Below are 14,296 nucleotides of genomic sequence, written 5' to 3' on the forward strand. Positions count from 1 at the left end.
ATAAATATTTGTTGGATAAATGGATGAATGAGATGTAGGGAATGAGAGAGTGCTAGTTGAGTGCCTGGCTTAGGGCATGGCTCCTCATAGTGCTTAGTAAACAGCAGCTTTTAGTGAGATCCCACATGGCAGGGTTGGTAAATATCCATAGTGGGTGTTCACTATGGCTAGAGTATGAATGAGTGCAGGATAAGGGGAGGCAGTAGGCAATTAAGGTTGAAAAGATGAGCTGGTGTCAGATTATGGCAATCTCTGATGTTTGGCCAAATAGTTTAGACTGTCTGAAAGACAGTAGTTGGATGTTGTTGCTGGGCCATTAACTGTCACTCTAATGCTCTACTTCTGAAGTATGGGCTCAGACCCTCCCTGTATGGGGAGAGGCCATGCTGTGTGGTATAGGGGTTGGGGTGGGTGAATTCAGAGAGGACAGGCTGGGCACTCTCTAGAGTCCCTCTCTGAGGCAGGCCATTCTCACAAGCCTGGAAGAAAGAGACATAATTGAGAACATGTTTCCTCATTCCACATTGCCATTGCATTGTTTCTGGGGAACAGAGACTTGGAGTGACCTAAGAGTCAGGTATACCGTTTGGATTTATAATCTTACTTTACCTCCTATCAACCGTGTGACTTCTGTCAAGTTAATTCACACCTCTGACTCTATAAACAGTCTGGGATTAGTACCTGCCTCATAAAATCTTAAAAAACAAAACAAAACAAAACCATTGCTGTCGAGTTAATTCCAACTCATAGCAGTCTTATAGGACAGAGCAGAATTGCCCCATAGGATTTCCAAGATTATAAATCTTTACAGAAGCAGACTGACACATCTTTCTCCCATGGACTGGCTGGTGAGTTTGAACTGCTGATCTTTCAGTTAGCAGCCAAGCACTTAACCACTGTGCCACTGAGTCTTATGGTGAGGGTAAATATGGTAGTGCATGTGAAGGGCTTAGCAGAGTACCAGGCACACACTGAGCACTCACTCAAGGTGAACTATCATCCTTCACTCAGGCATCCAGCAGCACAAGTGCAAAGAAAAAAGCGCAGAGGTAAGAACCTGGAGGGGCTTTGGATGGCAAGAGTGGGCTGCCTACTGGGGACTCCATGAAAAGAAAGTGGAGCAGCAGGCAGGTCCGGATCCTTCAGCACGTGCCATAGGGTGTTAGGTTGGGAATGATGTGATCCAATTTCTGGCAGTGGGGAGGATGGATCAGAAGGGCAAATGCTGGAGGCCAGGAGACCAATGGGGAGGCTGTTGGTGTGACTCTGGTGAGAAATGGTGAGCCTAAGTTTGGGAGTGATGGATGGAGAAGAGAGAATGAGCAAAGAGGAGGGTGGACAGAGCTTAATGCTGGGTGGGTGTGGAGGAAGGGAGTGGGAAGGAAAGAAGGGCATCCTGAATGACTCAGGGTTTCTCACCAGGGTGGCTGAAGGGATTATAGAGCCCAAAGCATGGAGAATGTGTGTGGGTTTTGATGTTAATAGTTTGACTTTTCTGGGAACTAGGAAGCATTCCGAGAAGCCTGTCTTTTTGTTTTGACTCTTGGAGGGAAAATCCTTTTAAAATCTCTGAGTGATTGACTCCTTCTCTAGTGACTAATGCACTTGACTGCTAACCGGAAGACTGGTAGTTCAAACTCACTAGCTACTCCTCGGAAGAAAGACTGTACAATCAACTTTTGTAGAGATATTAAACTCACTGCCATTGAATTGATTAAGACTCATAGCGGCCCCTTCTTGGGTTTCTGAGGTGATATCTCTATGGAAGTAGAATGCCCAGTTTTCCTTCTGAGGAGTGGATAGTGGGTTTGAACCACCAGCCTTCTGGTGAGCAGTCAAACACCTTAGGCACTACGCCACCAGAGCTCCCAAACCAACACACTGCCATGGAGTTGGATCCGACTCATAGCGACCCCTCCTTAGGTTTCCGAGGCGGTATCACTATGGAAGTAGATTGCCCAACCTTCCTTCTGAGGAGTAGCTGGTGGGTTTGAACCACCAGCTTTTTGGTTAGCAGTCAAATGCCTTAGGTACTATGCCACCTTGGAAACTCAAGAAGGGGATGCTATGAGTCAAACTGACTTGATGGCAGTGCGTTTGGTTTTGGTTTCTAAGGATAAAACAGCCCAGGGTGGGGACACTATGCATACTTCTTCCCCTCTGGACTAGGGATTGGACATGAAAGAAAGTGTGGTGGCCTGGCCGGTAGGTGGTCAAAGCCGAGGATCTTATTTGGAAGCGGTTTCTCACTCTGTCAGGTTTGTGTGTGTGTGTGTGTGTGTGTGTGTGTGTGTGAGTGTGTATGATTTTCTTCCTTCTCCTCAAAGTGTATACAGAGTTATTGCCAGTTAGTGGAATGTTTTGTGTATTCCCGGGCACTGAACTGGGGATAGGCAACTTTTCAAAAGTGATATGTGAGAGTTTGCTCTGCCTCTCCCTGCCCCCATTATTTTTTTTTTTGGTGAGTGTGGACTGGGAGTTGTTATTCCAAAGAACCTTGGGTCTTAGATTACCCGACCCACTCCCCCCACTTTACAGATGGAGAAAATTGAGGCCCCAAGAGAAAGAGAATGAGATTTTCTCAAGATTCAATTGTACATTGATGTCAGAGCTTGGCTTGTGCCCAGGCCCCTGACTTCCAGCTACAAGCTCTCCTGTGGTTGGTTCTGTGGCTGACACTCCTCCCCCTGACTCTGTAGGAGAAGTTGGGGGTGGTGAACGGATGGATATCCACACAGACCTCTGGTCCCATACAGAGGCACAACATACCTGGCAAGACTAAACTGTTACCCTCAGCCTCCAACTTAGAAGCCCACCCATAACTCTTCTCCCCATCAAAGATGGGCTCAGAGACATGAGTGGGAGTTGGAGGCTAAAACTGAAGCAATTGCATTGGTTCCCCTCCTTGTGAGGAAAGGAGAGGAGAGCCCTGTCTGGATGAGTGGAATACAGTCCACATCCGGACTCCAGCTGATTGCTGTGCTGAAGAGATGCCTTTGTCTGCGTTGCCAGGGGAACCCAAGTTTCTGCCTCCTTCCAAGGCTCTGATTGGCTTGGTGGCGCTTGAGCTTTGGTGAATGGAAGGGCCTCCCTTCTGCCTGCATCTTCCATGGGCTGAGAGACTAGAATGAGGCTGGGGTCCCCATGGAGCTATGCATAGGTCTCTGTGTCACCTTCTCAAATCTAGAGTAGATGGGTCCTCTAGTTCATTCACGCATTCATTTATCCAAGGCAGGATTTGCTCCAGACCTTCATTCTTCTAGGTCTAGGAAAGCTAACCTATGAATAGGGACCTGCATTCTAATCCTAACACAACCACATTATTCCTCTCGTCCTTAAGTAGGTCCATTTCCTTCCTCAGGCCTTAGTTTTTCTACCTGTAAAAATGAAGGAATTGGGTTAAACTCTGATCTTCCTACCTCTGACTTCTTTGACTACACACCTCTTAGTCTCTCCTCCCTGACCTTTTATAGCCCTAATCTGGCTCTTTGCTAGGCTCTAAACACGTTCTCTCTTATAGGTGCCCCTGTAAGATGCAAGTCAGGTTAAGGGGCTGCAACTAGCTCTTAGAATGGTTTTCTTTTTTTCCCTAGGAAAGTAGTAAATTCTCTGAAGCCTGTTCTAGAAGCCCTAAATCCCACAGCCCCTTCTATTCTCATTGTGTCCTGTCCACCTGGATCTAGGCTCAGGATAATAAGCCACACACACACACACACACACACACACACACACACAAACCCACTGCCATCAAGTCAGTGATTTCTGCTGCAGGGCAGGGCTGGGGCAGCATGCGGACGGCTGAGTGTGCTGGGATGGGTGCAGGCAGTCAGGGGGGCCTTGGAGCCCAGCGGTCCTGCTGTGGCCACAGGATGGCTAGATGACCCTGGGAGTGTTGCTCGGCTTCAGTTTCCACATCCGTAACACAGGAATAATAATGCATCTCACAGGGTTGCTGCGAAGGTTGAGTGAGATGACATGCCTGGCATACAAGAGACATCAAGTCCCTTTCTCTATTTAAAAAGGGGAGGGAGATGAGGGAAACTTCCTGAGTGAAGAGGGCTTATAGGCTGCAGGACCTGTGGTGTCTCTCATGGGCCTTAGATGCTGCTCATTCCTGGCAGTGCCAGAAAGCAGGGAGAAAAAAGTATTGCCTTGGGCGGGTAATGTCTGAGTGGGGGAGGCCATGTGTCAGAGCTAATGTTTGAATAACACTTTTAAAATCCTCCAGGGACCTCAAATGAGGATTTTTTCAGATGAGCTGAAAATGGAGCAAAGTAATGAGGCTGAGCTCACTGGCAGGAAAGGAGGTGGCCTAATTGGTCCTGGCCTTGTCGTGGCCAAGCACACTCAAACCACAGGCTGATCTGAGGGATGATCTTAGATTTCGGCTGTGGGCTGAAGTAAGGGATGTCAGTTGTCTTAGACTGGGGGTGTAATGGGGAACAGCTGGCTGTGATTCGGCCTGGCTTCTTGTTGACTCACTAGGTTGAGTGAGGGTCAGAGTTGTCATCTTAGGTCATTGCCCTCCAGAGCCTGGTTTGGCGTTTAACTCTGTAACCCAGCCTCCCTTACCTCTGGGCTCTAGAAACAACAGCCTGGACTTAGCCACTGTCTGCCTTGGGTGTGTTGTGTGGGGGGCAGGGAACATTGAAGTCAGTCACGAGTTCCCGAGGGACCTTCTCTCCTTGTTCGGGTTTGCCAGGGGTCAGCGATGAGAAGAGAGGGAGGTACCCAGAAGAAAGAAGCTGTATTTGTGTGGGTGGGTGAACACGTGTCTCATGTGAATGGGAATGTGACTCTGGACATGCTCGTGTGTTTGCTTACGTCAAGGAGGTACAGAATCTAAGGGGCTGGTCTTAAAGAGGCTGAGGGGTGGGCCCAAGGAGAAAGCCAGTGAATGAGTGTGTGTGTGCGTGCGTGCATATGTGTGTATGTGTCTGTGCATATATGTATATGTGTGGTATGTGGCTTTCTATGGAAACACAGGTGGTAGAATTGGTGAGTTGTTATGGGCCAAAGAGTACTGAGGATACTAGAAAATTCCAACCAAAAAAAGACCAAGCTTACTGGTCTGATAGAGATTGGTAGAACTCCCAAGACTATGGCCTTAGTCACCCTTCAGGCCTGGAACTGAACGCACCCGGTGGCTCAACTTTAAGCCAAACAATAGACACCAGGTGAACAATAACTCCAGGGAGATACACAATCCTTAGCTCAACCAACCATAAGAGATCAAAAGGGCAGCATTTGCCCAAGGATAAAGCTCAGAAGGCAGGAAGGGAAAGGAAAGAAGGACAAATGGAAATGATAAACACAGGAAAGAAGTGGGAAGAGTGCTGTTATACTGTAGGGATTGCATTCAATGTCATGAAACAAAACTATGTGAATAGTTGAGTAGAAAATCAATTTTCTCTGTAAACTTTCACTCAAATCACAATAAAGTTTAAAAGAAAAAAAAAGAAAGGAAAATTCCAGCCAGACTGACCAGACCCTTTTACATGAGGCCTCCTCTGTTTTGCTTGGACCTTCATGGGAGTGGATGATTGTAGGTGCGTTATTGCTTCTCCAAGGTGCCTAGTTTGTATTGTAAATGCTGCTCCTGTGGACATAGGTTGGGGGTACTCTTTCTGCCTCCTCAGTGGAGAATGTATGAGTCAATCACTAGATCTTTCTCAGCACTTGGTTTGCATTATGAATGCAGTTGGGGGCAGAGGGGCGAGTGTCCTGGTCACTAGCATCTCCCTGGGCCACACTGACCTCTTTCCTTGGCCTCCACGACACCATACTGTGTCCTAGACTCTGGGCGGTTTCTTTCTGGCTTTTGCTACCTCTCTACCTGCTCTCATTCACTGTCCCTCCTTCTTAACTTCTCTTCTTAACTTGACTGCTCAGTTTGTGGGTTCCTTAGGGCTTCATTGAGTTTTGTTTTTGTTTTTTCTTTTCAATAATACTTTTTTAAAAAATTATGAAAGTTATAACACATTACAGAGATTTTGGAAAACAGGAAGAGGAAAAAAATTACTTTGAGTATTGTTGGAGGTTTGGCATTTTTCCCTCCAACTTTTTTCCTTTGCTCTTTTCCTACATAGCCATAGTCCTCTGAGTGCATCTTCAGCACTGTCCTTCATTTTTCTCTTAACAATGTACCCTAAGTCTTCTGTGTTGATACCTGAATTGCATTAAATACATGTATGATCTACTCATTTTTCTGCTGATGGACATTCAGATTTTGCTATGATGAATAACATTGTAATGAACATTGCATAAACTGTATTTCTGTATTTCAGAGGATGTCTCCGAGAGTGGGGTCTCAGGAGGGGAATTCCTGAGTCAAAGACTATGAATGTTTTTCAGGCGCTTGATAAATCTTGCCAAACTGCTATGCCACTTTAAACTCCAGATCCTGGGGTAGAACAGGCAGGAGTTGTTTTGGTTTCTCTCAGATGTGTACAGTCCATTCCTCATAGATAGGGGCCACTCAGGGCCATCCTCTGGCCAGCTTCCTCATTCACTGTAAGATGGGAATCGAGTTAGGGCTGTGGGGCTAGGCTGCCTTGGTTCTCCGAAGCTCATCTATTAACCTCCTTGAGCCTCAGCTATAAAATGGGCATTATGAGAACGAGCCACCTCACAGAGTTGTTACAAGGATTTGTCATCCGTGTAAAGGTATGTTGTTGTTGTCAGTAGGTGCCGTTACGTTGTCATAGCGACCTATGTACAACAGAATGAAACACTGCCTGGTCCTGTGCCAGCCTCACAATCCTCACTATACCTGAGCCCATCATTGCAGCCACTGTTGTCAATCCATCTTGTTGAGGTCCTTCCCCTTTTTCGTTGACCCTCTGCTTTACCAAGCATGATATCCTTCTCCAGGGAATGGTCTCTTCTTACAACATGACTAAAGTAGGTGAGATGAAGTCTGGCTGTTCTCACTTCCAAGGAGCATTACGGCTGTACTTCTTCCAGGACAGATTTGTTAGTTCTTTTAGCAGTCCTTGGTACTCTCAGCATTCTTCACCAACACCACAACTCAAAGCATGGTGCTTACACACACAGCCCCATCATGCAATGCAAGCACTAGATACATGTTGAGCTATGATGATGATGGGGAGGCTCAGAGAGAGGGAGCTGCTCTGTGACCACCTAGTGACTCAGGGACTGAGCTGAGGCCAGAACCCAAGCGTCCTAGACTCTGGGCGGTTTCTTTCCTTCATGTCAGGCTTCCCCTGGGTTTAGTATGGTTTACGGGGCTGGGTCCTTATGTTGGAGAATATGTTGGAAGGCTGAGTCCCTGGAGTGGAGCTATGAGGTGAGGGCCTCACCTGTTGTTCCCAGAGCCATCTCTTTTTATGGGTGCTGTGTATCCAAAGGTATCTCTCTGGATTAGAGCTTGGGTCCCCAGCCCAGGCCTCTTCCCCAGAGGTACATTCAGGGTACATCCTGGCCCCAGGGAGTCTTGCTGGCTGGCCCTTAAGGAGGGCCTTTCATCTGGGCCTTTGATCCCAGGGGAAAAGTTGGCTGTAAGGCTTCTTCCTTAGGTGGTTCTATTAGTTTCCTATTGCTGCTGTAGCAAATCACCACAAACTTACTGGCTTAAAATGACATGTATTTATTCTATTATATTTCTGAAGGTCAGAAGTCTAAAAATGGGTCTTGTGAATCTCTAATCAAAGTGGTAAGCTTGAAATCAAGGTTTTAATTTTTTTAATTTCAAGAACTGTGTTCCTTTGGGAGGCTCTGGGGCAAATCCATTCCTTCCCCTTTTCCAGCTTCTAGAAGCTGTCCACGTTCCTCGCCCCTTCTAGGAATGACATCACTCCAACCTCTGCTTCAGTTGTCACATCTCCTTCTCTGATTTTCACACTTTTGACTCTTTCTTTCACTTGAAAGGACCCCTGTGATTATATTGAACCCACTGGGTAATTCAGGATAATCCATCTCAAAACCTTAACCTAAGTGTAGATGCAAAGCCCATGTAAAGTAACAGTCACAGATTCTGAAGATTGGGATGTAGATGTCTTGAGGGGGAAGGGCAGGCATTATTTTGCCTACCACACTGGCCAGTGCCAAGAGTCTCCCTGGGTTAGTGGGTACACAGATACTGCTGAAACTGTACTGCAAGCAGCCAAGATGGAGAAAAGGCTAGGGAAACCCTGGCTTAGGATGTTGCAGTTGGAGAGTAACACAGGGGACTGCCACCAGATTCTCCATGTTGGGGGACCCTGAGGGGAAGAAGTATGCTCTGTGATAGTATAACAAAGGTGTTTAATAAAACAAAAATCAGGGGATACAACCTCTGGCCTTCCGTGTTAGGACTGGTAGGTTTGGGACCCTCTGTGAGGCACTGCCAAGCAGCCCTCTACATGCACTGCCTTAACTGCTGTGTGTGTATGTTGGTCTATGTGTGCAGCCATCTGCATCCCTATAAGAATACTCTTGGGAGGGTCCAAGGAGCAACTCTTAAAAAAGGCCCTTTCTGTTCTTGTTCTAAGCAAAATAATTACACAAGTGACTAATTTTATCCCTAATCCTGTAATTACTTTATTATGTAGCTGGTGAGAGGGCCCTGAGCTGTGCCTACGGTGCCACTTTGGCTGCTGGCCCAGTTGGCCTGGTCTGTTGGCTCCACCCTGTTTCTGGCCTGCTACCGTGATGGCAAGATCGCTCCGATTCTGCTCTGGCCAAGGCCAGCTACACTCTGGTATTTAGGGCCTGAAAGATATCTTCCTCCTCAAATCCATACACAAATACACCTGCCTGGAGAGGAAGGACTTATGCTTCTGGAAGGAAATCAGTAGGAATCAAGAGACTTGGGTTCTAATTGAACTCTCTCATGAATTTGCTCCATGACTTTGAGCAAGTCACTTCTCTCTGGGCTTCAGTTCTCTTGTCTATAAAATGGCGCCCTTGGCAACTTTAACACTATGATTCCATGAGTAAAACTGAGAGAGCTAGAGCTTTGAGACAGATAACATCTTGATGCCTGCTAGCAACTTACCTCAATCACAGCATTAACAATAATAGCAATAACAACTCATTGAGTAATTATTTATTGAGTGCTTGGCATGTTTAAGGAGCTCTAGTAGTACACTGAGTGGTTAAAGCATTTGGTTGCTAACCAAAAGGTTGGTGGTTCAAACCCACCAGCCACTCCATGGGAGAAAGATGAGGCAGTCTGCTTCTGTAAAGATTTACAGCCTTGGAAGCCGTATGGTACAGTTCTATTCTGTCTTATAGGGCCACTATGAATCTGAATTGACTTGATGGCAGTGGGTTTGGTTTTTTCGGGGATTGGCATATTTATATTTTTCTCAGTGGATATTCAAATGACTCTATGACATAGGTTTTACAGAAGAGGAAACTGAAGCGTGGTTGGTAAAGTGACTCACCCACCAGGAAGTGGCAGAGTTAGGACTATAACTCAAGCTCTTAGTCTCTGCCCTCCATTGTCTTCTAATATGTAAATAAACAAAAGACTACTCAACTAGAAAGGGGTGGTGGGACTGGAGTTTGAACCCAGGTCTATCTGGGCCCAAAGTCCTTGCCCTTCCCATAAGGCCACCTCTCAGAATCAGTCTTGCAATAAGAATGTGGGAACTTAAACTTGAAACAAAAAAAATTGAATTGGTAAGTTCTCTTTCTATCACTTAAGTCTTATTGCTTTATATAAAAGACTTGTGCAGAGGAGGAGAAGTTCAAGTCCTTTTTAAATTTTTAGAGGTCCTGTTTATACAGGGCTCGTATATATATATACACACACATATACATACATAAACCAGACCAAAACCAAACTCACTGGCATCGAGTCGGATTCGACTCATAGCGACCCCTCCTTGGGTTTCTGAGGTGGTATCACTACGGAAGTAGGTTGCCCAACCTTCCTTCTGAGGAGTGGCTGTATGGCAAAGTAAATTGGAAACACCAACAGATCAGAGAGTTAGGCCCAAGGTTGTGTTTTAGTGTTGCCACTGCTCACCACAGTATGACCTTACACAGGCCCCTGGTTAGTCTAGGCTTCAATGTTCCCATCTGTACGGTGAGAGGTGGGATGATAAGGTCTCTGAAAGCCCTCTGGGGTTGATTTTCTGTGTTCCCAGGTCACCTGTTCAGAGGTACAATGGGGCAAGGGGTCCCATGGTAAAGGCTAATGGGTAGATGAGTTGGCAGCCCTGGTTGATACTATGTCATTCACTTTTTTGAGAACGGAGACTGGCTTAGACTGACCAGCTGCTGAATAACTTACCCAGGCTGTGGCATTGAGAACAAGAAGTAGAAGAGGTCATTTCCAGGCAGTTCCTGATGCTGCAGCAAGGGCACTGCCAAGCCTGGGCTCTCTTAGCTCTCTCAAGGGTGTGGGTTTGGCCAGTAGCTTGCTCCAAAGACTGGACTGGACTCAGCTAGGCACAAGCAAGCACTGCGGGTACTTGTAGGGGCCTATGAGGGTGCCTAGAGGCCTAAAGACAATGAATTAAAAAAGGTACTTGTGTGTGTGTGTGTGTGTATTCATTACTGCATGAAATACACTTTCCTTGCAATATTGCATTTAGTTCTCTTAAAATGACATGAGGTAGATGTTATGATTATTCTCATTTTATAGTTAAGGAAACCGAGGCTCAGAAGGTTAAATAATTTTTTTTTCCAGATCACACAGCTAGCGAGGAGTAAAGTGAGTTTTGGAGTTCTAACTCCAGAGTGGAAGGTCTTGGCCTTAGGTACTATCACCTGGGTTGGAAAAATAATCTGTTGTTGAATCTCTACACTCTACTTACCATCTGTATTTCCTTAGATAAGTTTCTTTACCTATCTGAGCTTTATTTTTTTTTTTCTGTATAAAATGAGTACATTAATACCTGTCAGATGGAATTATTTTAAAGATTACTGAGATGAGGGGACAGCTACATCAACTGACATAAGGATAATGTTCTACATCCTCATTAGGTGAGCAGTGTCTAGAGTCTTAAAAGCTTGTGAGCAGCCATCTGAGGTGCAACTGTTGGTCTCTATGCATCTGGAGCAAAAGAGAAAGAAGGAAACCAAAGACTCATAGAAGAACCTAGTCTACAGAACTAATAGTCTACATAAACCATAGGCTCACCTCCCTTGAGACCAGAAGAACTAGATGATGCCCAGCTCCCACTACCTACCTGTTCTGACCTGGGGCACAATAGATGGTCCCAGATAGAATGTGAGAAAAATATAGAACACAACTCAAATTCCTAAAAAAGGCCAGAGTTATTGGATCAATAGAGACTTTCACCCTAGAATACCCTTCAAACAAATTCAAACCATTCCCAGGGATCCCCCATCAGCCAAAAGACAGAATGGCTCATAAAGTGAATAATACCACCCATGAGTACTGTGTTCCTCTAAGCAATCATCTAAATGAGATCTAATGGTCAACATTTACCTAAGACCAATGATGAGACTGTAAAGGGGGGGGGGGGGCAAGGAAGCTAGAATAATGGAAGCGGAACAACCAGAATAGAAATAATGAGAATACTGATCCATAGTGAAAAATGTAACCAATGTCACTGAATAATATGTATGTTGTTGTTGTTGTTGTGTGCCGTCGAGTCGGCCCCGACTCATAGCAACCCCTCCTTGGGTTTCCGAGGCAGTATCACTACGGAAGTAGGATTGCCCAACCTTCCTTTCCAAAATCACAGTAAAACATTTTTTGAAAAAAGATGACTGAGATAACATGTGTATCGTGGGTACAATGTGTAGTAGGTGGTCGATGAAGGCTTTCACCATTTTTCCTTCCTTCCACACACCTGAGGCTCCTGCCGCCTGGAATGCTTCCTACCTCTCATTTAGGGCCTTTGAACACGCCTCTGCTCCTCCTGCCTGGAAGCACTGTCTCTATTGTCAGGGCAGACTTCTCTTCACACTTGGGTCTTTTCTTGTTTTCTTGAAGATTCTGGGAAGAAGAAAGATGAGGCCAGGTTCTCCTGTAAGCCTGTTCTTCAGAGATTATTAGAACAGCCTCTCTGGTGACAGGACTAAAGGTAGAAAGCAGGGCCCCAAGCACCCTGGAAATTCTACAAACCTTTGCTGAAGACTTCATCCATTTATGCTTGGCGCCTTTGGGGGGGGGTGCGTGTGAAGTATGTGTCTTTCCTTTGGTTCAGTCTGTCACTGTGGGTCTCACTTATTCACCTCTCCCTTTTTCTATGACTTTGCGTCTTAGTCTTTGACTTTTTTGGGTTTTCTATTTTTTTTTTAAGCTACTATTTACTGTGTGCTTACCAAATGCCAAGAATGTGTTAAGCATTTGATATATATTGCTTCATTCAGTCCTTACATTCATTCTGGATGGTAGGTAGAATTATCCCCAAGTTGTAGCTGAGAAAATAAAGGACCAGAGAGATTAAGTGACTTGCTCAAGGTCTTACAGCTAGGAAGTAAGTGGTGGAGTTGGGATTGGAGCTCCAGTAGCAGACAAAGCCCTGCTTTTAACCATTATGCTGTATTGCCTCCTAGTGGTCTCTCTCTCTCTCTCTCTCTCTCTCTCTCTCTCTCTCAGTCTCTCTCCTTCTTCCTCTCCCTCTCTCTCTCTCCATCCATTTATCAAATTTTCTGCTTCTGTTGTGTTGCTTACTCCTCGGAAGGAAGGTTGGGCAATCTACTTCCATAGTGATACTGCCTTGGAAACCTAAGGAGGGGTCTCTATGAGTTGGGTCCGACTCAACGGCAGTGAGTTCGGTTTTGATTTTTGGTTGTGTTGCTAAGGAGCCCTAGTTGTATAGTGGTTAAGCACTTGGCTGCTAACTGATGGTTCAAACCCACCAGCTGCTCTGCAGGAGGAAGATATAACAGTTTGCTTCCATAAAGATTACAGCCTTGGAAACCCTATGGGGAAGTTCTACTCTGTCCTATAGGGTTGCTATGAGTTGGAACTGACTTGGTGGCAGTGGGTTCGGTTTTTGGCTGTATTGCCTCTCTCACCATGTCCACATTCTTCTCCTCTCTCCTGCCTTGTATGTGTTTACTCTCTCTGGAAACTCTGAGTAACTTGAGTAAAGGCCCTCTGACTGTTAGGAAGTTTTGTGAGTTGGAAACCTACAGTGCAAGGCCTGTAATTTGCTTTCTAATCATAGCTGTCTGGATTTATAGCTGCCCTCTCTCCCAGCAGCTGACAGGACCTCGTTCTGCTTCATGTAGCAACCATCTTGTGGATCCACAGAGAGCCAGCCTAAGAGGGTCAGCTCCCCAAGAAAGGAACATGATAGCCCCCAGAAGGGCCAGTGTGGGAGGGAGAGGGTCTGGCTGCCCAGACGGGGCTTCTTCTTGCTTGCTGGTTTCCCAGCAACAACACAGAGGCAGAACATTTTATAGAAAGTGGAAGAAAGAGAGGCTACTAAGTAGGTTCCAGTGGACTGTCGTTTCCTGACCTTCATAATTATCAGGGCTAAAAATCCCTAAGTCTGGATGACTTGACTGATTTCTGAGTTTAAGCTAGACTTGAATTGTGCATACTCTCTGTCTTTATTTTAGCTTTTTAAAATTATTATCATACATTTCAAACATACAGAGTGAGGCAGAGTAGAACTGCCTCATCTTTCATGGAGTGGCTGGTGGGTTCAAACCACCAACCTTACGGTTAGCCACTGAATGAGTTAACCGCTATGCCTGCAGAGGGGCCCCTTCTGGCTCCTCAAGTGGACCTCACTACATAAAAGCGGAGAATAGTATATGAATTTCCATGAACCCATTGCTCAGTTTCAACCATTATCAACATACAGTCATAGCCCATTTATCTCACAATGTGGAAGTTTAAACTTTTCATCAGCCACAGCACCAGCCCATTATGCTACATATAGTAGTTGCTTAGTAAATAAGCAAATGGCTGGTTACAAGCCCTTTTCCACTCTTGGGCTGTTTACCCATCTGTATAATAGGAGGGTACCAGATAATTTCTATGACATGCATTGTGGTGCAGTACACAGAGCATGTATTTTGGTGTCAGGTAAACTCATTCAAATCCTTGTATTGCCACTTATTAGCTTTTAGCATCTTTAAGCAAGTTATGTCTCAGTTTTCTTGTCTATAAAATGGGGATTCTAGTACCCACATCTTGGGGGTAGTTGTAAAGACTGAGTGAAAATAAAGTAGTTTTGTTGCTAGTGCTCTTATTTCTATTTTTAATATTAATTTTCTGGCGGGAAGAATCCATGTATTTAAAAAATGTAAAAATAAATCGAAATGGACTAGAATTCAAGCCCCAGGATTCAGCTTCTTTTGTTGTCCCAGTCAGCAGCAGACAGTCAGAAGCTCAGAAGCAGATAGTGCAGCC

This window comes from Orycteropus afer, unplaced genomic scaffold (genome assembly GCF_000298275.1).
Source record: "Orycteropus afer afer isolate SDZICR_OR568_19922 unplaced genomic scaffold, OryAfe1.0 scaffold00020, whole genome shotgun sequence".
Taxonomy (NCBI): Eukaryota; Metazoa; Chordata; class Mammalia; order Tubulidentata; family Orycteropodidae; genus Orycteropus; species Orycteropus afer.